Here is a 27,884-nt window from a genome sequence, read left to right on the forward strand (position 1 = left end):
GACAACAGGCAGCGTCTTCCCAGATGCTGGCATTACCACTAGACCAAGGAGCCCTCTGGTGGCCCTGCCTGGGCATAACAGAAGGCTCACACTCTTGTCTTCTGGTCACTTCTCACTGTGTCCCCTCAGCTCCTATCTCTGTATGGTCTGGTTTTTCTTAGGTTGTGATTATAGAGAGAGGATTATTATAATATTGGAATAAAGAGTAATTGCTACAGACTAATGATTAATGATAGTCATATATAATCAAATCTATGATCTATATCTAGTATAACTATTCTTATTTTATATATTTTATTATACCGGAACAGCTCGTGCCCTCCAGCTCTTGCCTCGACACCTGGGTGGCTTGCTTCCCACACCCAGGTACTAAGCCTAGTACCCATTTGTTATTTTTCCTGATTCTCTTCCTCCCCCAACGCTCCACCAGTCTGAGGTCTTGCTCTGTCACCCAGGCTGGAGTGCCGTGGCGTGATCTTGGCTCACTGCAACCTCCACATCCCAGGTTCCAGCGATTCTGCTGCCTCAGCCTCCTGGGTAGCTGGAATTACAGACGCACGCCACCACGCCCAGCTAATTTTTGTATTCTTAGTAGAGACCGGGGTTTCACCATGTTGGCCAGGCTGGTCTCAAACTCCTGACCTCAGGTGATCCATCCGCCTTGGCTTCCCAAGGTGCTGGGATTACAGGCGTGAGCCACTGCGCCTGGCCCCAAGTCAAATTTTTAAAAATTTATGTGTATGGAATCATGGAGAACTTCTCCCCTAGAGAAGAATGTTTGTGACTCCATGAGGCAGAGATTTATCAAATTGGCAGATTACGTCATGATAACCTCCTGGGAGGGCCGGGCCCCACCACGCCTGGCCACAGACTAATTTTTTCCACAAGGGAAAGTTTGACCAGCTTCTTGTGAAAACTCGTGTGGTATTGATGGCTGTAGTGGGCTGTCTGGCTGCTGGCATCACACCAGCTGCTGTAGGGAGGGCCCAGGGAGGAGGCTGACAGCTCCCCCACCATGCAGCCCGCAGCCCACAGCCCTCAGCACAGCACTGGAGCAGCAGGGTCCGGCAGAGAGGGGCCCCGATGTGGAGCCGAGGCATGCTTTGCAGGGCAGGGGCAGGAAGAGGGAGCAGCGCCCTCTTTGGGGACTAGCCAGCAGCGCAGCCACTGCACCCACCCCACAGAGGGTTCAAGGATCCTGGGCCTCAGGAGGAGGCTCTGTGCAGGGCCTCCCAGCCGTGTTCCTGGGGTTCATCCAACATCAGGGCGACCGTCAAGCCTGCCACTCCCCATGGCCAGGCCGGGGCCAGGATCATCTCCCCCGAGGCTGCCCCTGAGTGCTGGGGCAACAGGGGCAGTTCCTGGTGATACTGCCCTGCCCTGGACGCCAGCCCAGGCCCAGCAAGGTTCAGGAATCCCCGCCCCAGTCTGCAAGGGGGCTCACCTGAGGCTGCATCCTGGGCTTCTGCAGCCACCCAAGTTGTGGCCACAGATTCAAGCCTCCCTCTGCTCTTGGGAGGCCAGGGAGGCCCCCCTGCCCTTGCAGGCTCCAAAGCACCTGCTCCCACTGCCTGGTTTCTCCCTGCTCTCAGCACCCGCTCTGATCTTGGAGCAAAGTCAGGGCCCAACCTGGGGCCACGAACAGCAGCAGGAGTCAGTTTGGTTCCTGGCAGAAGGGAGCAAGTCCCCGCTAAGACCCCACCTTCAGGCCAGGGAGGGCCTTAAGGCTGAGGGCCGCCAGACCTGTGGACCAGAGTGGGAACTTCTGATGCCTTTTCCAGGCCCACCCACAGCTGTCGATGGACCAGTCGGCACACACTGCATCCCCTCTGCAGTCCATAAAAGCCCCAGGCTCAGCCAGAGCAGGGCAGAGAAAAAGAGAGACATTGGGATGACCAGCTGCAGAAAGGAGCTACCCTCTCTACTGAAAGCTGCAGTAAGGATGGGATGACCTGCTGGGCAAAGAGAAGCTACCCCCTCCAAGGCCTCCTCTCTGCTGAGACCTGCAGATACCAGGAGGACCAGAGAGGAACTACCCTGTCTGGGGTCTCCGCTCTGCTGAGAGCTGAACACTCAGTGGGACGACCTGCCTACCGAGAGGAGCTGCCCACTGTGAATCTTCTCGGAGCTGCTCTAACACTCAATAAAGCTCCTCTTCATCTTGTTCACCCTCTACTTGCCTATGTACCTCATTTTTCCTGGATGCAAGACAAGAACTCCGGCAAAGGTGCCCGGATCCACAGATGTTTCTGACCAGGAAAGTGACATCCTAAAGGTTCTGTAACAGTATTATGTAAGCCTTTTGTTTTTTCTTTCTTTTCTTTTTTTTTCTTTTTCTTTTTTTTTTTTTTTTTTTTTTTTTTTGAGAGGGAGTCTTGCTCTGTCACCTGGGCTGGAGTGCAGTGGCGCAATTTTGGCTCACTGCAACCTCCGCCTCCCAGATTCAAGCGATTCTCCTGTCTCAGCCTCCCGAGTAGCTGGGATTACAGGCACACGCGGCCATGCCCGGCTTTTCGTATTTTAGTAGAGATGGGGTTTCACTGTGTTGCCCAGGCTGGTCTCAAACTTCTGAGCTCAGGCAATCCACCCACCTTGGCCTCCCAAAATACTGGGATTACAGTCGTGAGCCACCGCACCTGGTCTGTGTAAGTCATTTTTATCTGTTCAAAGACGGTGGTTTTTAAGAAATGAATTACATTTAAACTTAGAATATGGTTAATGTTCAATAATAGGCCTTTTTCTAGAAAGGCAAAGAAAGTTAATGATTTGGATAGATAACAGGTGTGCCAGAGCCACATTTGTAATGCAGAAGTAAATGTTCAGTGTGTCCTCTGTCTTGGTGACTGAGGTTACAGTTGGAGCGGTTGTGAGGTCTCACTACACTTTGAGGAAGGCAGCTTTTCATTTAGCGTTTCCATTTGTTTGTATGCCATTGGAACTAATTCACACGTGATTTCTGCCATGAACTCAGTGCACCCTTGATATTTGAGAGAGAGGTAACTAAAGAACATTCTGAGTACAGCTTCTCCATTTACAGAGCTTTTCAGTCAAATTAAATGCTTTGGTTTTTTGGGTTTTTTGTTTGTTTGTTTTTTGTTTTTGTTTTTGTTTTTGTTTTTGTTTTTTGAGACAGGGTCTCACTCTGTTGACCAGGCTGAAGCGCAGTGGCACAATCATGGCTCATTTCAGCCTTGACCTCCCAGGCTCCAGTGATCCTCCCACTTCAGCCTACATAGTAGCTGAGACTACAGGCGTGCACCACCATGCCTGGTAACTTTTTAATATTTTGCAGACCTGGGCCCCAGAGGTGGGGCACTAGGTTGCCCAGGTTGGTCTTGAACTGAGCTCAAGCAATCCTCCCACCTCAGCCTCTCAAAGGGCAGGGATTATAGGCATGAGCCACAGTACCCAGCCACATCATCTGTAGTTTCTGTTTTCTGTATTGTATTTGTGGAAAAAAAAAAATTGAGACAGAGTCTCGCTCTGTTGCCCAGGCTGGAGTGCAGTGGCACAATCTTAGTTCACTGCAACCTCCGCCTCCTGGATTCAAGTAATTCTCCTACCTCAGCCTCTGAGTAGCTGGGATTACAAGTGTGTACCACCAACGCCTGGCTAATTTTTATATTTTTTGTAGAGACAGGGTTTTGCCATGGTGCCCAGGCTGGTCTCAAACTCCTGACCTCAGGTGATCCACCCACCTCAGCCTCCCAAAGTGTTGAGATAACAGGCATGAGCCACTGCACCCAGCCTTGCACAGTTATTTTCTTTATGGGTGTAATCTCTACCCTTCAAGATATGTACAGAGGCGGGCGCGGTGGCTCACACCTGTAATTCCAGCACTTTGAGAGGCCGAGGCGGGCGAATCACAAGGTCAGGAGATCGAGACCATCCTGGCTAACACGTTGAAACCCCATCTCTACTAAAAATTAAAAAAAAGTTTAGCCGGGCGAGGTGGCGGGCACCTGTAATCCCAGCTACTCAGGAGGCTGAGGCAGGAGAGTGGCATGAACCCGGGAGGCGGAGGTTGCAGTGAGCCAAGATTGCGCCACTGCACTCCAGCCTGGGCGACAGAGCAAGACTCCATCTCAAAAAAAAAAGATATGTACAGAATATGTCCATATAAATTTCCACTTACATGATATTGAGAAGCAGTAAAGAGGAAAAAAATAAATAAAGCTTCATTTCCCCGTTAGTTTGTTTTTTGGGTTCTTTTGTTTTTGTTTTTATTTTGTTTGTTTGTTTGTTTGGTTGTTTGTTTGTTTGTTGAGACAGGTTCTGGCTCTGTCACCCAGGCTGGAGTGCAGTGGTGCAATCTCAGCTCACTGCAGCCTCTGCCTCTCAGGTTCAAGCAATTCTTGTGCCTTAGCTTCCCGAGTAGCTGGGACTACAGGCGCATACCACCATGCCAGATAAGTTTTGTATTTTTTAGAGACAGAGTTTCACCATGTTGGCCGGGCTGGTCTCCAACTCCTGACCTCAGGAGATTGCCCACCTCGGCCTCCAGAAGTGTTGGGATTATGGGCCTGAGCCACCACACTGGGCCCCCCATTAGTTTTTTCAATTGCATACTGTATTTGTAACAATAGCCCAAATGAATGTAAGTAGGAAACGGAAGAGTGGTGCCTATATGAAGTGCTAATACTGCAGTAGAAAAATACTGCAGTAGAAAAAAATTAGCAATGCAAATAAATTACTTTTTCCCAAGTGACAGTGGTATACTTTTTTAAAGTGTATATATTGGAAAAATAAAAGTAAAAAATAAAATAAAATATATATAATATAAAATATAAATAATATATGTATAAATGTATATAATATTAAGTATTATTTTTTACATTTTTATTCTTTCTTTTTGGAGACAGGGTCTGGCTCTGTCACCCAGGCTGGAGTGCAGTGGTGCAATCTTGGCTCACTTCAATCTCTGCCTCCCGGGCTCAAGCGATTCTCATGCCTCAACCTCCTGAGTAGCTGGGACTTCAAGCACATGCCACCATGCCCAGCTCATTTTTCATATTTTTGGTAGAGATAAGATTTCACCATGTTGGCCAGGCTGGTCTTGAACTTCTGGCCTCAAGTGATCCACCCACCTTGGCCTCCCAAAGTGCTGTATTACAGGCATGAGCCACCATGCCCCGCCTTTATTCTTTAAAATTATTTACTTCACTTGTATTTCTATGCATCGTATTCAACCTCAAATATTAAATAGAAATATAAAACAAAAATAAATTTAGCCTGGGTGCAGTGTCTCACAACTGTAATTCCAACTCTTTGGGAGGGCAAGGCGGGCAGATCGCCTGAGCTCAGGAGTTCTAAACCAGCCTGGGCAACATAGCAAGACTCTGTCTCTACAAAAAAAAAAATATATCTATATTAGCTAGGCATGGTGGTGCACCCCTGTAGTACCAGCCACCTAGAAGGCTGAGATAGGAGGATTCCTTGAGCCTAGCAGGTCAAGGCTGCAGGGAGCCGTGATCACACCTCTGTACTCCAGCCTGGGCAACACAGCAACACCCTATCTCACAAATCAAGTAATTAGTTAATTTTAAATTTAGCCAGCCCCAGTGGCTCGCTCCTGCAGCCCTAGCTACACCAGAGGCTGAGGCAGGAGAATCGCTTGAGCCCAGGAGTTTGAGGCTGCGGTGAGCTATGTGACTGCATCACTGCACTCCAGCCTGGGCAACCAAATGAGACTCTGTCTGAAAAAAAAAAAAATGAAATCCTGTCTTTTACAGCAACATGGTGTGAAGCTGGAGACCGTTATCTTTAAGTGAAACAACTCATAAACAGAGAGTCAACTACTGCATGCTCTCACTTACAAATGTGTTGGGAACAGGCCCCCCAAAATCTGCCCATAAACTGGCCTCAAAACTGGCCCTAAACAAAATCTCTGCAGCTCTGTGACATGTTCACGATGGCCATGACGCCCACACTGGAAGGTTGTGGGTTTACCAGAATGACGGCAAGGAACACCTGGCCCACTAGGTGTTCTTTAAGGACAGAAAACCACTTAAAGGCATTCTTTTTTTTTTTTTTTTTTTTAAATTAAGTTCTAGGGTACAGGTATACATGTGTTAAAGGCGTTCTTAAACCACAAACAATAGCATGAGCAATCTGTACCTTAAGGACATGCTTCTGCTGCAGATAACTAACCAAACCCATCCCTTTATTTCAGCTCATCCCTTTGTTTCCCATAAGGAATACTCTTAGTTAATCTATAATCTATAGGAACAGTGGTTATCACTGGCTTGCTGTTAATAAATACGTGGGTAAATCTCTGTTCGAGGCTCTCAGCTCTGAAGGCTATGAGACCCCTGATTTCCCACTCCACACTCTATATTTCTGTGTGTGTCTTTAATTCCTCTAGCACCACTGGGTTAGGGTCTCCCCAGCCAAGCTGGTCTTGGCATAAATGGGAGCTAAACACTGTGTAGATGTGGACATCGTTTTTGCCTCAAAGCCCTGTCTTCTACATTCATCTCCCTGGCCTGTTTCAGAGGATTCTTGCCAACTTCATGGCCGGACATGGTGCCTGCCTCCCTTCCTGCCTCAGCTTCTCATCCTAACAGACTCTCAGAAGTTGAATCAGACACCACTGACCACCACTTCCTTCTTGAAACACATTTCTCGAAACTTAATTTTTTTCTTTCCTGTCTGGTCACTCCTCCAAACCTCCAAATATGCTGAACACCTGACTTACAGACACTGCATATATATATATATATATATGCACACACGTATATATGTATATGTATATATACACACACATACAGTGAAACCCAATCTCATATACATATATAGGCTTTCTGTTGTATATCTAAGTTTCTCGGCACATGGTGAAACCCCATCTCATATATATATATACTTTCTGTTATATATCAGAGTTTCTTGGCAGTTGAGCTTAGACCCTCCTCTCTTCTACACCTTTGTCTGTGTAAGAGATTCATCCTGCCCCCAAAACTTGTATTATAGAAAATATAGCAACAACTCTCAAATGTGCATTCCAGGCAAACAGCTTGCATAGCTACAGAATGGATTCAACACTCCCCCTTGGCCATCCAGGTCAAAGTCCCTCAAAGACATCTAGAAATCCCACACAACTCAAAGTGACCTGTGATCAGGTTCCCCAAGTCCATAAATGCCTCCACCGTCTACCCTGTTTGTGGCATTATTATATATACAGGCTTTCGTCCATGGTTCCTGGCTCAGAACTACTAAAATCCTTGAGATCTCCAAAATGCTGTCTTTTGTGTATCTTTTGTCTGATAGGTTCAAGGTGGGGCTGGTCACCAGAAAGGACCAAGGCAGGATTAGAGGGTTGGGACTTTCAGTCCCAGCCCTCAATCTTCAGGGGAAGGAGAGAGGGGCTGAAGGTCAAGTTGATCCCAATGGCCAATGGTTTAATCAATCATACCTATGTAATGACGTCTCCATGGAAACCCCAAAAGACTGGGTTCAGAGACCTTCCAGTTAACTGAACACGGGAGGATCTCAGAGGGTGGTACGTCCAGGGAGGGCATGAAAGATCCATCCCACTTCCCCCATACCTCACCCTATACATCTCTTCATCTATATCCCTAGTAACATCATTTATAATAAACCAGTGAACGTAAGTATTTCCCTGAGTTCTGTAAGCCGCTCCAGCCAATTGATCAAACTCAAACAAGGGGTCGTGGGAACCACAACTTGAAGCCAATCAGTCAAAAGCTCCAGGCCAGGCGTGGTGGCTCACGCCTGCAATCCCAGCACTTTGGGAGGCCGAGGCGGGCAGATCACAAGGTCAAGAGATCGAGACCATCCTGGCCAACATGGTGAAACCTCATCTCTACTAAAAATACAAAAATTAGCCGGGCGTGGTGGCAGGTGCCTGTAGTCCCAGCTACGTGGGAGGCTGAGGCAGGAGAATTGCTTGAACCTGGGAGGCAGAGGTTGCAGTGAGCCGAGATTGTGCCACTGCTCTCCAGCCTGGGTGACAGAGCAACACTCCATCTAAAAAAACAAACAAACAAAACCTTCCGGAAGCCCAGACTTGCAACTGGTGTCTGGGGGAGTGGGGGTCACTCTTGGGGACTGAGCCCCCAGTCTGTGCAATCTGACACCATCTCCAGGTAGATGATGCTGGAATTGAATTGTAAGACACCCAGCTGGTGTCAGCTGCTGGGTGTGTGGGGGGAAAAAAAAACCCCACACATTTGGTCACAATAGACTTCTTCTGTATTGATGATTCCGGTGGTAGTGGTGGTAGTGGTTTTGGTGTTACAGCAGAGGAAAAATACAGTTTGAGGCGGGCTCAGTGACTCACGCCTGTCATCCCAGTATTTTGGGAGGCCACGGCGGGTGGATCATTTGAGGTCAGGAGTTCAAGACCAGCCTGGCGAACATGGTGAAATCCCATCTCTACTAAAAATACAAAAATTAGCCAGGCATGGTGGCGGGCGCCTGTAATCCCAGCTACTCGGAAGGCTGAGGCAGGAGAATTCCTTCAACCCGGGAGGTGGAGGTTGCAGTGAGCCAAGACCATGCCACTGTGCTACAGCCTGGGCAAGACAGGCAGGCCACCTGAGGTCAGGAGTTCGAGATCAGCCTGGCCAACAGGGTGAAACCTTGCCACTGCTAAAATTACAGAAATTAGCCAGGTGTGGTAGCTCACACCTGTAATCCCAGCTACCTGGGAGAGTGAGGCAGGAGAATCGCTTGAACCCAGGAGGTGGAGGTTGCAGTCAGCCAAGATCGCACCACCACACTCCAACCTGAGCAACAGCACAAGACCCTGTTTCAAATAATAATAATAATGATGATGTTAGTAATAATAACAGATTTCACATATGAAATCCGACGTCAGCCACTGTACAATTGAAACTGTTAGCTCATTTAAAACTCCCAAGAGCACCGGGCACAGTGACTCACACCTGTAATCCCAGTACTTTGGGAGGCCGAGGCAGGTGGATCACCTGAGGTCAGGAGTTCGAGACCAGCCTGGCAAACATGGTGAAGCACCATCTCTACCAAAAAATACAAAAATTAGCCAGCCGTGGTGGCAGGCGGCTGTAATCCCAGCTACTCGGGAGGCTGAGGCAAGAGAATCGCTTGAACCCGGGAGGCAGAGGTTGCAGTGACCTGAGATTTGCGCCACTGCACTCCAGCCTGGGAGATAAGAGCGAGAATTCTCAGAGGGTTTTCCACCCTGCTTTCCCCACCCAGGCATCTCACCCCCTTGAGATACCATGACGAGCCCAACCAAGGCCCTCATCTCCATCCCCATCTCGGGCACCAGAGATTTCCTGAGCAGACCAAGCCAGAGATTGTGGGTAGCAAGACAAAGCTGAGATGCACCACGACAAGATGTGACCATCAGGAAAGTCGACTTGAAAAGTATCCCCTGCTGGGAAACCTCAGAATGGGGATCCCCTGAACAGAAATCCCCCCTGAAAGGGGCACACCTACCTCAGTGGTGTGGGCATATCTCTGCTTCTTGACATCTGACCTCTTATAAACATGCAGTCTTTGTTCCTACCCTATGCCCTCGGACAAATCCGCACTCCCTGATCCCAAACCCTAGAAGCCAAATTTGGATATCTAGAATTTAGAGGCCAGGCGTGGTGGCTCACGCCTGTAATCCCAGCACTTTGGGAAGCCGAGATGGGTGGATCACTTGAGGTCAGGAGTTCGAGACCAGCCTTGCCAATATGGTGAAACCCTGTCTCTAAAGATTTTTTTTAAAAAAAAGAATTAGCTGGGCGTGGTGGTGGATGCCTATAATCCCAGCTACTTGGGAGACTGAAGCAGGAGAATCTCTTGAACCTGGGAGGCAGAGGTTGCAATGAGCTGAGATCTCCCCATTGCACTCCAGCCTGGGCAATAGAGCAAGACTCTGTCTCAAAAAAAAAAAAAAAATTAGAATTTAGAAAGGTAGTATGATGTGTGTAGCATGGATTACCCGCTCTGGGGGCTCCCAGGACACCCGTCCATAATCAAGCATACTTGATTGATGTAAACATCCCTGTGTCATTGCAGGTTATGCAATGAATAAAGACCATCAATACAATTACATGGGCACAGTCAAGTTCAACTGCCAAAGTAGTTACGACAAAGGCAAGTTTCTGCTTGGGAGATTAACATTTTTCCAGCTTTAGATATATGAATACACCATGTATGTAAATTACATATAATTTTAAATTATATGTGTAAAATGTGTATATATGGTTTACCTTTTTTTTACATTATTAAGGATACAGTTCAGTGATAATAAATACATTTGTATTCTTATTTTTTCCTCATCCCCCTCTCCCCTCTTCCTAGCCTCTGATATATATATCTGATGAGAGAGAGAGAGAGAGAAAGAGAGAGAGAGAGTCTGGTTCTGTCACCCAGACTGGAGTGCAGTAGTGCAATCATGGCTCACTGCAGCCTCGAGCTCCTGGCCTCAAGCGATCCTCCCGCCTCAGCCTCCCAAGTAGCTGGGACTACAAGTGCACGCCATTGCACCCAGTTAATTTTTTGCAGAGACAGGGTCTCCCTATGTAGCACAGGCCAGTCCTGAACTCCTGCACTCAAGTGATCCTCCTGCCTCGGCCTCCCAAAGTGCCGGGATTGCAGGCATGAGCCACCACAACCAATCATATTTATATATATATACATATATTTAGTCCCTGGACTAAAGATGTGAGTGAAGGCTCAAATCCAGCCGATAATCTGCCCCCAGTCTGTGCACCTTGGCTTCTGTCTGGTAGAAGAAGGCGGTTCTTGGCCAGGCACAGTGGCTCACACCTGTAATCCCAGCTACTCAGGAGGCTCAGGCAGGAGAATTGCTTCAACCCGGGAGGCAGAGGTTGCAGTGAGCCAAGATCACGCCACTGTGCTACAGCCTGGGCAACAGAGTGAGACTCCATCTCAAAATTTAAAAAAAAAAAAAAAAAACAGGTCAAGCATTGGCCAGGTGCAGTGGCTCACGCCTGTAATCCCAGCACTTTGGAAGGCCGAGATGGGCGGATCACGAGGTCAGGCAATCTAGACCATCCTAGCTAACACGGTGAAACCCCGTCTGTACTAAAAATACAAAAATCCCAGATACCTGGAAGAGTGAGGCAGAAGAATCGCTTGAACCCAGGAGGCGGAGGTTGCAGTGAGCCAAGATTGCACCACTGTACTCCAGCCTGAGCCACAGCACAAGACCCTGTTTCAAATAATAATAATAATAATAACAGATTTCACATATGAAATCTGATGTCAGCCACTGTACAATTGAAACTGTTAGCTCATTTAAAACTTCCAAGAGCACCAGATGTGGTGGCTCATGCCTGTAATCCCAGCACTTTGGGAGGCCAAGGTGGGCGGATCACCTGAGGTCAGGAGTTCGAGACCAGCCTGGCAAACATGGCGAAACCCCATCTCTACTAAAAATACAAAAATTAGCTGGCCATGGTGGCGGGCGCCTGTAATTCCAGCTATTCGGGAGGCTGAGGCAAGAGAATCACTTGAACCTGGTAGGCAGAGGTTGTACTGACCTGAGATCGTGCCACTGCACTCCAGTCTGGGAGATAACAGCGAGAATTTCTCTCTGAATAAATAAACAAATAAATAAATAAATCTCCCAAGAGCCTATGAGAATTATTTTCCAGTTTTATAATTGAAGACACCAGCACAGAGAGGTGAAGACCCTTGCCCGGGGGTGCACAGCCTAGCCAGCACTGGCAGAACCAGGGCTCAAACTCAGCTCTGTCCGCTCCAAAATGCATCCTCTGCAGACCACACTATCCATCTCCACTCCTTCCTGGCCACATAACCCCAACACACACATATTCACAAGAGTTGCTGGTGGAAGGTGCTGGGTTTTCCACTCTGCTTTCCCCACCGAAGCGTCTCACCCCACTGAGATACCGCAAGGATCCTGACTAAGGCCCTCATCTCCATCCTGATCTTGGGCACCGGGGGTTTCCTGTGCAGACCAAGCCAGAGATTGTGGGCAGCAAGACAAAGCTGAGATGCACCACGACACGATGCGACCGTCAGGAAAGTCGACTTGAAAAGTATCCCTGCTGGGAAACCTCAGAATGGGGATCCCCTGAACAGAAATCCCCCCTGAAAGGGGCGCACCTACCTCAGTGGTGTGGGCATACCTCTGCTTCCTGACATCTGACCTCTTGTAAACATGCGGTCTTGGTTCCCACCCCATGCCCTTGGACAAATCCGCACTCCCTGATCCCAAACCCTAGAAGCCAGATTTGGAGATCTAGAATTTAGAGGCCAGGCGTGGTGGCTCACGCCTGTAATCCCAGCACTTTGGGAGACCGAAGCGGGTGGATCACTTGAGGTCAGGAGTTCGAGACCAGCCTGGCCAACATGGCGAAACCCCATCTCTAGCAAAGATTTAAAAAAAAAAAAAATTAGCCGGGCGTGGTGGTGGATGCCTATAATCCCAGTTACTTGGGAGACTGAAGCAGGAGAATCTTTTGAACCCGGGAGGCGGAGGTTGCAACGAGCTGAGATTGCACCATTGCACTCCAGCCTGGGTGACAGAGCAAGACTCTGTCTCAAAAAAAAAAAAAAAATTTAGAATTTAGAAAGGTAGTATGATGAGTGTAGCATGGATTACCGCCTCTGGGGGCTCCTAGGACACCTGCTCCATAATCAAGCATACTTGATTGATGTAAACATCCCTGTGTCATTGCAGGTTATGCAATGAATAAAGACCATCAATACAATTACATGGGCACAGTCAAGTTCAACTGCCAAAGTAGTTACCACAAAGGCAAGTTTCTGCTTAGGAGATTAACATTTTTCCAGCTTTAGATATATCAATATACCATGTATGCAAATTATATATAAATATAACTTTAAATCATATGTGTAAAATGTGTATATATGGTTTACCTTTTTTTTTTTTTTTTTTTTTTTACATTATTAAGGATTCAGTTCAGTGATCATAAATACCTTTGTAGGGGCCGCTTGCGGAGCCGCGCGCCCGGGAGGCTCCGGGACCGTGGCGGCGGGTGGCGGCAGCGCAGCCCTCCGTGGGCCATGTCCTCTCCCGCAGTGGCGAGGAGTTCCCCGGGAGGGAGTCGGGAGATGGCCCCCGGCGCCGCAGGGCCGAGGCCGGTTCTGGGAAGTGGGCGGCGGCAGCGGCCTTCGGCTGGAGCGCGCGGCCGCGGAGTCGGAGCGCTGGGACCTGCTGCTCCGCCTGGGGGAGCTGCTGGCGCTGGGCGGCCACCTGAAGGGCGCGCTGGAGACGTTCGCGGCGGCGCTGCGCCGCGGGGCCCCGGCCAGGCCCGAGTGCCTGGGCGCCCTGGTGGACTGCCTGGTATTCAACTACCGGCTCCGTCACGGGCTGAGCTGGAGCGCGGCCTCGGCTGCGGGCGCGGACGGCGGCGCCTGTGGGCTCCTCAGATGCCTGGGCTGCCTGGGCTTCCTGAGCGAGCCGGTGCCGTGCCCTGTGGCCACAGCTACTGCCGCCGCTGCCTGCGGAGGGAACTCCGCGCCCGCTGCCGCCTCTGCCGGGACCGGCTGCCGCCCCCCACCGCCAGTGCCACCGATGCTGAAGGGACCGCCCCGCGGCCGCCGCTTCTGGCCGCCGCCGTCGCCGCCTCAGACTTCAGACCCAGCTTCGTCCTCAACCACCTGGCGGAGAAGTGGTTCCTGGGCCAGCGCGAGCGGGCCCGGGCGGCTGGCAGACTCGGGAGCTGCTGCACCAGGGGCGCTACCGGGAGGCCCTGGCCGCCCCCTGCGAGGCGCTGCGAGCAGAGCCCAGGGACTTGATTGTAAAAATGTACACAGCGGAATCATATGCTGGTCTCCAAGAGTTTAAAGCAGCCATAGAAGATTTAAATGCAGTTTTTTCCACTTCCAGATTGGCCTGAGGTCTACTTCAGGAAAGGAAAAGTACTCTATGATGCTCGTTTTTTAGGTGATGATGCCTGACAACTCTTTCTTCAGTGCTTAGCCCTTGATGAAGATTTTGCACCTGCAAAGCTGCAAGTGCAAAAGATTTTATGTGATTTATTATTACCTGAAAACTTAAAAGAAGGCCTGAAGGAATCTTCCTGGAGTTCATTACCATGTACTAAAAACAGACCTTTTGATTTTCCTTCAGTGATGGAAGAGTCTCAGTCTCCCAGTGAACCTAGCCCAAAGCAGAGTGAAGAAATACCAGAGGTCACTTCAGAGCCCGTCAAAGGAAGCTTAAACCGTGCTCAGTCAGCACAGTCTATACATTCAACAGAAACGCCTGCCAGAGAGGACCGTTTAAAAAGAGTGTCCTCAGAACCTGTTCTGTCTGTTCAAGAAAAAGGTGTTCTGCTGAAAAGAAAGTTGTCTCTTTTAGAACAGGATGTGATTGTAAATGAAGATGGAAGAAATAAGCTTAAAAAACAAGGAGAAACTCCCAATGAAGTCTATATGTTTTCCTTAGCTTATGGTGATATTCCAGAAGAATTCATCGATGTCTCGGATTTCGAGTGTTCTGTCTGCATGAGGTTGTTTTTTGAGCCAGTAACAACCCCTTGCGGACATTCATTCTGTAAGAATTGTCTTGAGTGTTGTTTAGATCATGCACCATATTGTCCTCTTTGCAAAGAAAGCTTAAAAGAGTATCTAGCAGATAGGAGGTACTGTGTCACACAGCTGTTGAAAGAATTAATAGTGAAGTATCTGCCTGATGAACTGTCTGAGAGAAAAGAAAATATGATGAAGAAACTGCTGAACTCTCACACTTGACAAAGAATGTTCCAACATTTGTTTGTACTATGGCCTACCCCACTGTGCCTTGCCCTCTCCATGTATTTGAGCCAAGATATAGACTGATGATTCGAAGAAGTGTACAGACTGGAACCAAACAGTTTGGCATGTGTGTCAGTGATGTACAAAATAGTTTTGCAGATTATGGTTGTATGTTACAAATTAGAAACGTGCATTTCTTACCTGATGGAAGGTCGGTGGTTGATACAGTTGGAGGAAAGTGGTTTAGGGTTTTAAAAAGAGGAATGAAAGATGGATATTGCACTGCCGACACTGAATATCTGGAAGATGTTAAGGTTGAGAATGAAGATGAGATTAAGAATCTCAGAGAGCTTCATGATTTGGTTTACTCTCAAGCCTGCAGCTGGTTTCAGAATTTAAGAGACAGATTTCGAAGCCAAATTCTTCAGCACTTTGAATCAATGCCCGAGAGGGAGGAAAACCTTCAGGCAACCCCAATGGACCCGCATGGTATTGGTGGCTTCTTGCAGTTCTCCCTGTACATCCATGATACCAGCTGTCAGTTTTGTCAATGAAGTCTTTGAAAGAACGGTTGACAAAGATACAGCATATACTGACCTATTTTTCTAGAGACCAATCTAAGTAACTGCTTGGATCTCCCTTTAAAATTACCCTAATCTGGCTGCGTCGATGGCCAGATTGTCCGCTGCCTTTGCATATCTAGTGCTGTTTTCAGAAATGTAATGAAACTTTTCTTTTTCCTTCAACCTCCTGAATCATGTGGTTCTGCAAATGAATACCTTCAACTAGGATTTAGACCACTAAGAACTTGCACAGAAAAACACGCACTGAATGTGTGTTAAACCTCTACATTGTGAAGTTGCACTATGTACCATACTCTAAAATGAAATAAGGACTCTGTGAGAGAGTGTGTGCGCGTGCGTGCGTGTGTGCTTGTAGGGGTTGGGTAGTGTGTGTGCATTTTCTCTGGCTTTAAAATTTTAAAACAAACAAGCCATAGAGAGCAGAACTTGCTGAGGGTCATTTGTTGCCCAAGTTTACAAGAATAGCGATACACGTTTTTGGAAATTGAATTTGCCTCAGATATATCTGTCCTAATGCTTATATTTGCACAAGTATGTAAAATATCGTGTTGAGGATCATTCTTTGTTGGAAATACTGCTCTTGCTGAACTGTCTTGACCATTGATGATGACACAGTTTCTTATTTATGTAACTACTTGCATCACAGTGGCTGACAGGCATTGGATGCAGAACCTAGAGCCAGATTTCAGGAACAATTGTAAACCTGACATGGTACTGTGCATCTATTCATAAAACACTCAAAACTGTGAAAATATGGTTTACATTTAATTGTACGTAAAGGTAAATGGAGAACTCAATTCAGTACCAGTTAGTTTATACATTTTAGGAGGCTTTTCACATTAACTGCCCATTTATGTAATTTATAGTTTGACATGATGTGTTTAAAAAAAAAAATGCATAGTATAAACCCATTAAGTATCTGGGAGAAGAGAAGAAGTTTAATATAGAACTAAGCTTTTAAAGTTTGTTTTTGTTTTTAATTCTGGTCTCGGTGCAAATGTTAGTTATGCCTTATTCTTATCACAGTTAGATGACCATGCTGTGACATGGCTTATATTCATGCTGCCCTAGAAACTTTTGTAATTATTTGTTGCAAATTTGTGACTGTCCTTATTAACTTTTATGTAAGTAATTTGTAAAAATGTCTTAAAATTTTTGCTTTTGCTTATTGAATTTTGAATAAAAGCTAAATTCCTTAAAAAATAAATAAATAATAACTAAATAAATACATTTGTATTCTTATTTTTTCCTCATCCCCCTCTCCCCTCTTCCTAGCCTCTGATATATATACCTGATGAGAGAGAGAGAGAGAGAGAGAGAAAGAGAGAGTCTGGTTCTGTCACCCAGACTGGAGTGCAGTAGTGCAATCATGGCGCACTGCAGCCTCGAACTCCTGGCCTCAAGCGATCCTCCTGCCTCAGCCTCCCAAGTAGCTGGGACTACAAGTGCACGCCATTGCACCCAGTTAATTTTTTGCAGAGACAGGGTCTCCCTATGTAGCACAGGCCAGTCCTGAACTCCTGCGTTCAAGTGATCCCCCTGCCTCGGCCTCCCAAAGTGCTGGGATTGCAGGCATGAGCCACCACACCCAATCATATTTATATATATATATACACATATATTTAGTCCCTGGACTAAAGATGTGAGTGAAGGCTCAAATCCAGCCGATAATCTGCCCCCCAGTCTGTGCATCTTGGCTTCTGTCTGGTAGAAGGGGGTCCTTGGCCGGGCACAGTGGCTCACACCTGTAATCCCAGCACTATGGGAGGCCAAGGTGAGTGGATCACTTGAGGTCAGGAGTTCCAGACCAGCATGGCCAACATGGTGAAACCCCATCTCTACCAAAAACTACAAAAATTAGCCTGACTTGGTGGTGAGCGCCTATAGTCCCAGCTACTAGAGAGGCTGAGGTAAGAGAATCACTTGAACTCGGGAGGTAGAGGTTGCAGTGAGCTGAGATCACCCCACTGCACTACAGCCTGAATGACAGAGAGAGACCCTGTCTCAAAATTAAAAAAAAAAAAAAAAAAAAAAAAAAAAGAGGAAGAAGAAGGAGGGGGTTCCTTATCAATCCAAAAAGACCCCCCCCCCTTTTTTTTTTTTTTTTTTTTGAGACAGAGTCACGTTCTGTCTCCCAGGCTGGAGTGGTATAATCTCGACCCACTGCAACCTCCACCTGCAAGGTTCAAGCAACTCTCCTACCTCAGCCTCCTGAGTAGCTGGGATTACAGGCACCCGCCACCACAGCTGGCTCATTTTTGTATTTTTAGTAGAGATGGGGTCTCACCATGTTAGCCAAGCTGGTCTTGAACTCCTGACTTCAAATGATCCACCCACCTCGGCCTCCCAAAGTGCTGGGATTAGAAGCGTGAGCCATCTTTCCTTCTTTTTTTTTTTTTTTTTTTTTTTTTTTTTTTTTTTTTTTTGACGGAGTTTTGCTCTTGGTGCCCAGGCTGGCGTGCAATGATGTGATCTCCGCTCACTGCAACCTCCGCCTCCTGAGTTCAAGTGATTCTCCTGCCTCAGCCTCCCGAGTAGGTGGGATTACAAGCATGCAGCACCACGCCTGGCTAATTTTCTATTTTTAGGAGAGATGGGGTTTCTCCATGTCGGTCAGGCTGGTCTCAAACTCCCGATCTCGGGTGATCCATTCAGCCTCCCAAAGTGCTGGGATTACAGGCGTGAGCCACCGCGTCCGGTCTCATCTTTCTTAACTGAATGTTTGTATCCTTTGACCAATAGCTTTCATTTTACCCACCCAGAGCCCCTGGCAACCACCACTCTATTCTCTGCTTCTATGTGTTTGATTATTTAGATTCCACATATAAGTGAGATCATGTAGTATTTGCCTTTCTGTTTGGCAATGTTAGAGTAATGGCTATGATATTATAAAGCTGTGGTTGGTTTACAATATCCCATCCTTGCATAATTGCTTTTATAACATTATGACTTTGTAATGCCCTTCTTGGCAAGAGGGTTCTTTTTTTAAAGATAGGGTGTCTCTCTGTTGCCCAGGCTAGAGTGCAATGGTGTGATCACAGCTCACTGCAGCCTCGACCTCCTGGGCTCAAGAGATCCTCCCGCCTCGGCCTCCCAAGTAGCTGGAGCCACAGGTATGTACCACCATGCCCAGCTTGAGGATATGTCTGTAACATCACAGCTGTGTCATGGCAAGGCTCTTCTGTGAGCTGTTGCTTCTTTCTAAAACCCACATCTGTCATTGTATGATGTCATCTGTAAACCTGTGTGTCACTGCTTGAGAAATGTACCTTTGTGTTGTCTTAGTCATATCTCTCAACGCATCCTGTTCAACGTATAGTATTTTCACTATCTCTTATTTCACTATCTCTCATGGTATTTTCACTATCTCTTATTTCACTATCTCTCATAGTATTTTTACTCTCTCTATATTATTGCTTGCCAGTTTTGAATCAAACCTTTTTTGTTTGTTCGTTTGTTTGTTTGCTTGTTTGTTTGTTTTGAGACAGAGTCTCGCTGTTTCACCCAGGCTGGAGTGCAGTGGCAAAGTCTCAGCTCACTACAACCTCTGCCTCCCGGGTTCAAGCAATTCTCCTGTCTCAGCCTCCAGGTAGCTGGGATTACAGGTGCCCACCACTACGCCCAGCTAATTTTTGTATTTTTAGTAGAGGCGGGGTTTCACCATGTTGGCCAGGCTGGTCTCAAACTCCTGACCTCGTGATCTGCCTGCCTCAGCCTCCCAAAGTGCTGGGATTACAGGCACGAGCCACTGTGCCTGGCCACAACCCCTCTATTGTACCATTGTGTTTCTGTAACATCGTTTCTGTCCATTTGAGTGTCCTTAATAATTGCTAACCAGGAGCCAGACACTGTGCATTGAAAGTGTATTAAATTATCAACTCCTGGCTGGGTGCAGTGGCTCACGCCTGTAATCCCTGCACTTTGGGAGACCGAGGCGGGTGGGTCACTTGAGGTCAGGAGTTTGAGACCAGCCTGGCCAACATGGCAAAACCCCATCTCTGCTAAAAATACAAAAATCAGCTGGACATGGTGGCATGTTCCTGTAGCCCCAGCTACTCGGGAGGCTAAGGCAAGAGAATCACTTGAGCCCGGGAGGCAGAGGTTGCACTGAGCTGAGATCGTGCCATTGTACTCCGCTTGGGTGACAGAGCGAGACTCCATCTCAAAAAAAAAAAAATATATCAACTCCTTTAATTCTCTTTTTTAATTGATATGGCTGTTATAACAAAGTAGCTCATACTGGGGGCTTCAACAGCAGAAATTTATTGTCTAACAGTTCTGGAGGCTGGAAGTCCAAAATCAAGGCACTGGCAGATATGGTTCCGTCTGAGGGCTGTAAGGGAAGGTTCTGTTCCAGGCCTCTCTCCTTGGCTTGTAGATGACATTTTTCTTCTTCTTTTTTTTTTTTTTTTTTGTTTTTTGTTTTTTGTTTTTTGTTTTTTTTGAGATGGAGTAGCTAGGATGACAGGTGCATGCCTCCACACCCGGTTAACATTTGTATTTTTGGTAGAGACGAGGTTTCACCATATGGGCCAGACTGATCTCAAACTCCTGGTCTCAAGTGATCCACCAAAGTGCTGGGATTACAGGCGTCAGCCACTGGGGCCTGGCCATAGATGCTATTTTCTTCTGTACATGGTGCTCTCCCTGTGTGTGTCTGTGTCCAAATTCCACCCCCCCATCCCCACTTTTTTTGGAGACAGGATATTGTTGTGTCACACAGGGTGGATTGCAAGTGGTAATTATAGCTCACTGCAGCCTTGACCTCAAGGTTCAAGTGATCTCCCACCTCAGCCTCCCTAGCAGCTGGGACTACAGGTGTGCACCACCACACCCAGCTAATTTTTTGTATTTTTTGTAGAGACGGGGTCTTGCTATGTTGCCCATGACTGGTCTCAAGCCCCTGGGCTCAAGCAATCCACCTGCCTCAGCCTCCCAAAGTGCTGGAATTACAGGCATGAGCCACCCTACCATATCTAGCCAAAGCCTCCCTTTTATAAGAACATCAGTCATATTGGATCAGGGATTACCCTAATGACCACATTTTAACGTGATCACCCCTGTAAGACCCTATCTCTAAACAGATGCAAAGTCAGGCTGAAAAGGCTGGAACTTAGGTACTTTCCCCATTTGGGACTAAACTTACTCGTCAGAGAATGGGCCTCAGAAGCAAGGTTCCCGAATTTGTGGTTGGGTCATTGTAGATTCAGGGTGTGGAAAAGAAACCTCAAACAAGAAAAACTGTTCCAATAAGAAATACCGGGGAGGACGGACTTGGTGGCTCATGCCTGTAATCCCAGCACTTTGGGAGGCTGAAGTGGGTGGATCACTTGAGCCCAGAAGTTGGAGACCAGCCTGACCAACAAACCCTGTCTCTGCTAAAAATGCAAAAATTACTGGGTGCAGTGGTGTGTGTCTGTAACCCCAGCCACTCAAGAGGCTGAGGCAAGAGAATCGTTTGTGAACCAGGGAGGTGGAAGTCGCAGTGAACTGAGATCGCACCACTGCACTCCAACCTGGGTGACAGAGTGAGACTCCGTCTCAAAACAAACAAACAAAAAAAAAAACAGAAATATAATTTTCCTTTTTTCCCTTAACAATTATACAATACAATCAACAGACTGTAATAGAAAACTGTCCCTGCTTCCAAATCAACAGAGGACCATTGTATACATTGTCAGGTCTTTACATAAGAGTTAAGCTTTATTTATAATTGTTTGTGGGCCAGGTGCGGTGACTCATACCTGTAATCCCAGCACTTTGGGAGGCCGAGGCGGGCGGATCATGAGGTCAGGAGATTGAGACCATCCTGGCTAACATGGTGAAACCCCATCTCTACTAAAAATACAAAAAAAAATTAGCTGGTCGTGCTGGCGGGCACCTGTAGTCCCAGCTACCCAGGAAGCTGAGGCAGGAGAATGGCGTGAACCCAGGAGGCGGAGCTTGCAGTGAGCTGAGATCGCGCCACTGCACCCCAACCTGGCCGACAGCGTGAGACTCCATCTCAAAAATAAAGAAATAAATTAATTAAATAATACTAATAATTCTTTGTGACTAGAGAGTGAATTTAAAAACTTCTTAGGTGAAATTAAAAACAGGCCAGGCACAGTAGCTCACGCCTGTAATTCCAGCACTTTGGGATGCCGAGGCAGGCAGATCACTTGAGGTCAGGAGTTTAAGACCAGCCTGACCAACATGGTGAAACCTATCTCTACTAAAAATGCAAACATTAGCCAGGTGTGGTAGCACATGCCCATAATCCAAGCTACTCAGGAGGCTGAGGCAGGAGAATCGCTTGAACCCAGAAGATGGAGGTTGCAGTGAGCCGAGATCGCACCACTGCGTTACAGGCTGGGTGACAGAGTAAGACTCCATCTCAAAAACAGAAAAAAAAGGGAATTAAGAACAGTGACTCATCCCTATAATCCCAGCACTTTGGGAGGCCAAGGCTGACAGAGTCGGAGCATTGTCATCTCAGACAAATCCTGCCACTTCAAGTTCCAGCTCCCTTTCTTTCTTTTTTTTTTTTTTTTTTTTTTTTTTTTGAGACAGGAATTTCACTCTTGTCGCCCAGGCTGGAGTGCAATGGTGTGATCTTGGCTCACTGCAACCTCCACCTCCCGGATTCAAACGAATCTCCTGCATCAGCCTCCTGAGTAGCTGGGATTACAGGTGCATGCCAGTGTGCCCAGCTAACTTTTGTGTTTTTAGTAGAGACAGGGTTTTGCCATGTTGGCCAGGCTGGTCTCAAACTCCTGACCTCAGGTGATTCACCCGCCTCGGCCTCCCAAAGTGCTGGGATTACAGGCGTGAGCCACCGCACCTGACCTCCAGCTTCCTTTCTAGCCTCATGCATTTCAAGAAAATCACTTCTTTTCTAACTACAAGCAGCCAGAAAGATCAGACAGTAAAACACAGATAAGGCAGCTCAGACACAGCAGGAGGTGAGGGGGAAGTCTCTTGGGTAATTGCCAAACTTCACCCTCAATCAATGGGCCCCAGTGAAACAGTGGGGTCTTACTTAATAAGCACATTCCTTTCCCTTCAGATGCACTAACATAGGGAAGCTAAAGGCAGACTCCGCGGGGAATGCCTGCAGCTGCAGGAAGATGCATGGGGACAGACATGCAACTCTCCCTCCCAGATAAGCACAACAAAGAAACACAGGACTGGGCATGGTGGCTCACACCTATCATCCCAGCACTTTGGGAGGCCAAGGCGGGGCAGGTCGTCTAGGTCAGGAGTTTGAGACCAGCCTGGCCAACATGGCGAAACCCCATCTCTATTAAAAACACAAAAATTAGCTGGGAGTGTTGGCGCACGCCTGTAGTCCCAGCTACTCTGTAGGCTGAGGCAGGAGAATTGCTTGAACCGGGGAGGTAGAGGTTCCAGTGATCCGAGATTGTGCCACCACACTCCAGCCTGGGCAACAGAGCGAGACTTCAACTAAGAAAAAAAAAAAGAAAGAAAGAAACACAGAAGCAGTCCAAGCTTCTGATAAATTCTCCCCGACTAAATCTTTAAAAACTCCTAGTCTGGGCCGGGCGCGGTGGCTCAAGCCTGTAATCCCAGCACTTTGGGAGGCCGAGACGGGCGGATCATGAGGTCAGGAGATCGAGACCATCCTGGCTAACACGGTGAAACCCCGTCTCTACTAAAAAATACAAAAAACTAGCCGGGCGACGAGGCGGGCGCCTGTAGTCCCAGCTACTCGGGAGGCTGAGACAGGAGAATGGCGTGAACCCGGGAGGCGGAGCTTGCAGTGAGCTGAGAGCCGGCCACTGCACTCCAGCCTGGGCAGCAGAGCAAGACTCCGTCTCAAAAAAAAAAAAAAAAAAAAAAAACTCCTAGTCTGTAAGAGAGTGTGCCTCTGACCTAACTCGGCCAGAAGCCCCTCTCAGGTTTATTTTCTCTGAAAATAAGAGAGAAAGGTGGCTTGACTGTTAAGCCACCTTTCATGTTTCTTTCCTCTTTCTTTAATTCTTACAGAGTTGGGAGGATCACTCAAGCCCAGGAGTTTGAGACCAGCCTAGGCAACATAGCAAGACCTCGTCTCTACAAAAAAACAAATAAAATTGCCAGGCACAGTGGCTCACACCTGTAATCCCAACACTTTGGGAGGCTGAGGTGGGCAGATCATGAGGTCAAGAGTTGGAGACCATACTATCAACATCGTGAAACCCCATCTGTACTAAAAATACAAAAATTAGCCAGGTTTGGTGGCGGGCACCTGTAATCCCAGCTACTCGGGAGGCTGAGGCAGGAGAATTGCTTGAACCCAGGAGGCAGAGGTTGCAGTGAGCCGAGATCGTGCCACTGCACTCCAGCCTGGTGACAGACCAAGACTCCATCTCGAAAAATAATAATAATAATAACGATAAATTTTAAAATAATAATAAAAATAAAAATAAACAAAATTAGCCAGGCTTGGTGGTGCACACCAGTAGTGCCAGCTACTCAGAGGCTGAGGTGGGAGGATCACTTGAGCCTGGGAGGTTGAGGGTACAGTGAACTGTGATCATACCACTGCTCTGCAGCCTGGGTGACAGAGCAAGACCCTGTCTCAAAAACAAAACAAAACAAAAAACAGATCATGTTAGAACAAAAAATAAACAAATAAATAATTTTATTTATTCTGCAGTTCTGGGGGTTAAGACTTCAACATGTGAATTTGAGGGTGGAAGGAGCATAATTCAAACACGCTACCCTCTTGTATATTCCATGGGATTACTTGGAAAAGATCCAGGGCTCCAGGAAGTCCATCTCTAGAACTCACATTGTCAACCACTCTGCCTGTTACTGGGACTGTGTGGTGTTAAGCCCACTTCCCTGGGCTTCAGTTTCCTTGTCTATAAAATGGGAATGATTACAGAATAGCAGCTTCACACAGGGGTCATCATAAGGCAATTAGTGCCTGGGACCAGTAAACATTAATAAATGCATCTGGGCCAGGCGCAGTGGCTCCCACCTGTAATCCCAGCACTTTCGGAGGCCAAGGCGGGAGGATCACTTGAGGTCAGGAGTTCAAGACCAGCCTGGCCAACGTGGCGAAATCCCTTCTCTACTAAATATACAAAAATTAGCTGGGCGTGGTGGTGGGCACCTGTAATCCCAGCTACTAAGGAGGCTAAGGCAGAAGAATCACTTGAACCCAGGAGGCAGAAGTTGCAGTGAGCCAAGATCGTGCCACTGTACTCCAGCCTGGGTGACAGAGGGAAACTCTGTCACAAAAACAAAAAAATAAAGTAAATGCACCTGGGTTGAATAGTGATTCACAAAATTCATGTCCTTCCTAACATTTCAGAGTATGACCTTATTTGGAAATAGCATCTTTGCAGATGCAATAAATGCATAATGCCTGGGACTAGTAAACATCAATAAATGCATCTGTGGTTATTGTTACTACTGTAGAATTTCAGCTGCATGCATAGTCTTGGGTCTTGAGAACATCCTAGAACATTATGGAGTCCAAGCATCCCTGCTGTGAGGCACACCCAGGCCCCACATAACCCCAAAAGCAGGGCAATCACTCAAATGCCAAAGCCACCTGAGGGGACACTGAGGGACCTGGAGGCCTGCATGCTTAGGGGTTCTTGTCTTAGAGGTTATTTGGCTACAAATTTGGAACAAAATCCACGCCAGAAGAAAATTCATGGGAACACACCAGACATTCCATGGTCCTCAACACTTGATACTAGACTGAGTTGAACAGTGGCCCCTCACTATTTTCACCCTTCCTGGGTATGACTGTATTAGTCTGTTTTCACACAGCTATATAGAACTACTTGAGACTGGGTAATTTATAAAGAAAAGAGGTTTGGCTGGGCGCAGTGGCTCATGCCTGTCCAGCACTTTGGCAGGCTGAGGCAGGCAGATCACGAGGTCAGGAGATTGAGACCATCCTGGCTAACACAGTGAAACCCCGTCTCTACTAAAAATACAAAAATCACCTAGGCGTGGTGGCAGGCGCCAGTAGTCCCAGCTACTCGGGAGGCTGAGGCAGGAGAATGGCGTGAACCCAGGAGGTGGAGCTTGCAGTGAGCCAAGATCGTGCCTCTGCACTCCATCCTAGGTGACAGAGTGAGACTCTGTCTCAAAAAAAAAAAAAGAAAAGAAAAAGAAAAGAGGTTTAATGGACTCACAGTTCCATATGGCTGGGGAGGCCTCAAGAAACTTACAATCATGGCGGAAAATGAAGGGGAAGCAAGGCACATCTTACAAGGCAGCAAGAAGGAAAGCGCAAGCAGGGAAGTGCCACACTTTAAAACCATCAACTGCCAGGTGCAATGGCTTATGCCTGTAATCCCAGCACTTTGGGAGGCCAAGACAGGAGGATCCCTTGAGGTCAGGAGCCCAAGACCAGCCTGGGCAACATGAGGAGACCCCCGTCTCTACAAAATAGAATTAAATTAAATTAAAAACAAAGCCTCTAGACGTTGGGAAAACAAGGAAAGCAATTCTCCTCTAGAGCCTCCAGAAGAAATGCAAACCTTCAGTCACCTTGTTTTTAGCTTAGGGGAGCTCAGAACCCCAAGGGGGCCGGGTAAGGTGACTCACGTTTGTAATCCCAGCACTTTGGGAGGCCAAGGCAGGCAGATCACTTGAGGTCAGGAGTTCAAGGCCAGCCTGGCCAACATGGCAAAACCCTCCACAGAAAGCACAAAAAAAATAGCCAGGAGTGGTGGCCTGCTCCTGTAATCCCAGCTACTCAGGAGGCTAAGGCAGGAGAATCCCTTAAACCCAAGAGGCAGAAGTTGCAGTGAGCCAAGACTGCACCACTACACACCAGCCTGGGCGACAGATGAGACTCTATCTAAAAAAAAAAAAAAAAAGAGCCGGGCGTGGTGGCTCAAACCTGTAATCCCAGCACTTTGGGAGGCCGAGACGGGCGGATCACGAGGTCAGGAGATCGAGACCATCCTGGCTAACACGGTGAAACCCCATGTCTACTAAAAAATACAAAAAACTAGCTGGGCGAGGTGGCGGGCGCCTGTAGTCCCAGCTACTCAAGAGGCTGAGGCAGGAGAATGGCGTAAACCCAGAGGCGGAGCTTGCAGTGAGCTGAGATCCGGCCACTGCACTCCAGCCTGGGCGACAGAGCGAGACTCCGTCTCAAAAAAAAAAAAAAAAAAGTGGGTGGGGACACAGAGCCAAACTATATTAATGACCTTCTTTGGAAATAGGGTCTTTGCAGATGTAATTATTTAAATTAAGATGAGGTCATATTGGAAGAGGGTGGGCCCTGAATCCAGTATGACTGGTGTCCTTATAGAAAGGGGAGAGTTCAGGCCTTGTGCCTTACACCTGTATTCCCGGCACTTTGGGAGTCTGAGGCAGGAGGGTTGCTCCGAGTTCAAGATGAGCCTAGGCAACATAGCAAGACCCTGTCAGCAGCAGGGACCCCTGCCAAGCCCCTTGAGGTAGAGAAATTACCAGAAAAAAAAAGAAGAAGAAGAGGGCAGGCACAGAGGCTCATGCTTGTAATCCCAGCACTTCGGAAGGCCAAGGCGGGCGGATCGCTTGAGGTCGGGAGTTTGAGACCAGCCTGGCCAACATGGTGAAACCCTGTCTCTACTAAAAATACAAAAATTAGTTGGGTGTGGTGGTGCGCCTGTAATCCCAGCTACTCTGGAGACTGAGGCAGGAGAATCGCTTGAACCCAGGAGGTGGAGGTTGCAGTGAGCCGAGATGGCGCCACCACACTCTGGCCTGGGTGACAGAGTGAGACTCCTTCCATCTCAAAGAAAAAAAGAGGAAGAAGAGACAGGGAGATGGAGTCACACAGAAAGAACACAGCCATGCGACCAACAGAGGCAGAGACTGGAGGATTGCTGGTAACCACCAGAACCCAGGAGGCGGCAAGGAAGTCCTCTACCCTGGAGTCTTTAGAATGAGCATGGCCCTGTCAACATCTTGACTTTGGACTTTGGCTTCCAGAACAGAGCGATAACAACTCCCGTTTGCTTTAAGCCACCCACTTTACGGTACCTTCTTATGGCAGCCCTAGAAAACTATTAGGTTGATGCAAAAGTAATTGCAGTTTTGCCATTAAAATGGCAACCCATGTCACCAGCAAGAGGCAAGAAGGAAATCAAAGTAGCTCCTGTAACTCTGTGGTCGCATCTGAGTCTTTGCACAACTTCCTCCTCTCCACTCTCCAGCCTCTGTGGCCCAGCCCACTCACATTCCTGGGGAGGAGATCCGATTAGCCCAGCTTGAGTCACGGGTCCAACCTGACCCAATCAGCTGGGACGAAGGAATTGAGTCACCTGTTGCCAGGAGTGTTATTCAAAACAGGCAAACTACCCTGTAGCCAGACAGACGGTGACCAATCAGGTTTGACCAATCAGATTTGGCACTGGCTCCTGGACCAGAGTTGGGGGGACCATCCTTCTCTCCCCACAAATCCTATGTTAAGGCCTGGGTTGCAGGGTCACGGGGCTATCCTAGCGGGCCAGAGGATGCGTCTAGTTATAGGGGTGGTCGTGAAAGGTCTGTACGGTGGGGAAATTATGGGGCTGAAGAAACTGGCCAGCTCTGTAGAGTAGACAGGGACAGGGTGCGCTGGTAAATGTTTAACAACCAACTCTC

General features: G+C 47.8%; 1 pseudogene across 1 annotated transcript; it reads left to right on the top strand.

Moving 5' to 3' along the window:
• The first annotated feature begins 13,014 nt into the window (after positions 1-13,014).
• On the top strand, positions 13,015-15,334 carry LOC104665364 (annotated as a pseudogene). The gene has a single exon (XR_004058598.1). The product of XR_004058598.1 is annotated as an LON peptidase N-terminal domain and RING finger protein 1 pseudogene (transcript).
• The last annotated feature ends 12,550 nt before the right edge of the window (positions 15,335-27,884 follow it).

Source organism: Rhinopithecus roxellana, chromosome 8 (genome assembly GCF_007565055.1).
Source record: "Rhinopithecus roxellana isolate Shanxi Qingling chromosome 8, ASM756505v1, whole genome shotgun sequence".
Lineage (NCBI taxonomy): Eukaryota > Metazoa > Chordata > Mammalia > Primates > Cercopithecidae > Rhinopithecus > Rhinopithecus roxellana.